Consider the following 2,276-nt stretch of genomic DNA (forward strand, 5'->3'; position numbering starts at 1 on the left):
TAACATTTCTATGCCAAAATCGAAGACCTACAAAAATAAATCCCCAGTGTATTGGTGGAACAACGAAATCAGAGATCTAAGGCGGATATGTAACACAGCACGTAGAGCAGCAACACGTAACTACAACAACGAATTACTAAAAGATAATTACAAGAAAGCTCGGAAAACACTTAAAATAGCCATACGGGATAGTAAAAAAAAATGTCGGCAAGAATTATGTTCGGACATCGACACAAACCCATGGGGAAAACCCTATAAAATAGTTATGAAAAAATTCGGCACAATGAAACCAATACCTGGTATAAAAGAAGAGAGCTGGGCAACAAAAATAGTTGAAACGCTTTTTCCCACAGATGAAAATGAAGAAAACAATGTTTCGAGTCTACCTCCTGGAGAATATAGCCCGCTATGCCTAGAAGAAGTAAAAACAGCTTGTATGAAAATGAAGAAGTGTAAAAGCCCTGGACCTGATGGCGTCCCAAATGAGGTACTGCAAGTTATAGGAAATGTCTGGCCGGAGCTAATAGTTGATACGTTCAATATTTGTTTGAAACATGGATTCTTCCCCATAAAATGGAAAATTCAAAAACTAGTACTCTTTCTAAAAGGAGGCAAACCGCTAGACTAACCTAGTTCATACAGGCCACTTTGTATGCTAGATTCAATAGGAAAGCTTTTCGAAATTGTAATACTCAAAAGATTAGAAAGCGAAATAGAAAAACTGGGCGGCTTATCTAACAGCCAATATGGTTTTCGTAAAGGGAGAAGCACAGTTGATGCTATTAGTGAGGTCACGAATATAGCAACGAAAGCGAAAATAACTAAGCAATTTTGCGCGATTATAACATTAGACGTGCGAAATGCCTTCAATAGTGTAAAATGGAAAGTAGTCAAAGATTCTTTTAGAAAAAAAAGGAATAAATGGTTATCTCTATAACATAGTAGATGACTACCTTAAAAACAGAACATTGCTATACGAAACAACAAATGGTATTAAAGAACATCAGATTACGGTTGGAGTGCCACAGGGATCGATACTAGGACCGTTCCTTTGGAACGTCATGTACGACGACCTCCTAAACATGGAATTACAACAGGGCGCAAAATTAATCGGATATGCGGACGATATTGCCTTGGTTATTATGCAACCATCTACTGAGCTTATACAAATAGTAGGAAATAACAGCCTAAGGCGGTGTAAAAATTGGCTTAAAGAAAAAGGACTAGAGCTTGCAGTCGCAAAAACAGAAGCGATTCTGGTGACAAATAAGAGAAAATTTACCCTCCCAAAACTACATCTTGAAAACATAGACATACAACTGAAATACACTCAACACATAAAGAATATAAGAAACAAGACATTACGAACGGCGAAATCTCTAACCCGAATTATGCCAAATATTGGAGGTCCTAAGACAGAAACTAGGAAGCTGATGAACAGCGTCGTGCATTCTTAACTACTTTATGCAGCGCCCACTTTTGTGTCGGTGTTAAGCTCAAAATGTAAAATATATGAAATACAAAAGCCTCAAAGAATAAGTGCAATAAGGTGTATATCGGCCTATCGAACAGTGTCTACAGCTGCAGCATTAGTGCTCGCAGGTATTCCACCAATCGACCTCTTAGCCATAGAAAGAGAGGAAATATACAAACTGACAAGCAAAATAGATCTCACTACCGACATCATAACAAGAAAAGCAAAAGTGAAAGACATACGAAAAAATGCTCGTATTAATGTGTTAAGAAAATGGCATGAAAGATGGAGACAAGATCAAAGAGGAAGGTGGACCTACAATCTAATACGCAACATAACAGTATGGCTCGAAAGAAAATATGGCAACATGAGCTATTATTTAACACAAGTCATGACAAATCATGGAGATTTTAACCAATATCTACAAAGATTTGGCCTAAGAAGTTCTCCTTTATGTGATACATGCAATGGAGAGGAAGAAACGGCAAGACATATGCTCTTCATGTGCAAAAGGTGGGATCTACAAAGACAAAACCTAAACAACGCAGTGCAGGAAGTAGTAACGGCAGACAATCTAATACACATCATGCTCAGGTCAAAGGATTCATGGACACAATGTGAAAAGTATATTAATTCAATCCTAAAAATGAAAAGTATACAAATTCCCGAACCTCCTAGAAGGGGGGCGTAGGGTCTTTAAAACAGAGAAGGAGAAGAAAATTCGCACTAAACCAGTCAACCTGAAGAAATGCCACAGTAGTACCGGGTTGACTTGGAGGAGTTATCGTAGGGCCACTAGTGG

This window comes from Lucilia cuprina, chromosome 2, assembly GCF_022045245.1.
Source record: "Lucilia cuprina isolate Lc7/37 chromosome 2, ASM2204524v1, whole genome shotgun sequence".
NCBI classification, from domain to species: domain Eukaryota; kingdom Metazoa; phylum Arthropoda; class Insecta; order Diptera; family Calliphoridae; genus Lucilia; species Lucilia cuprina.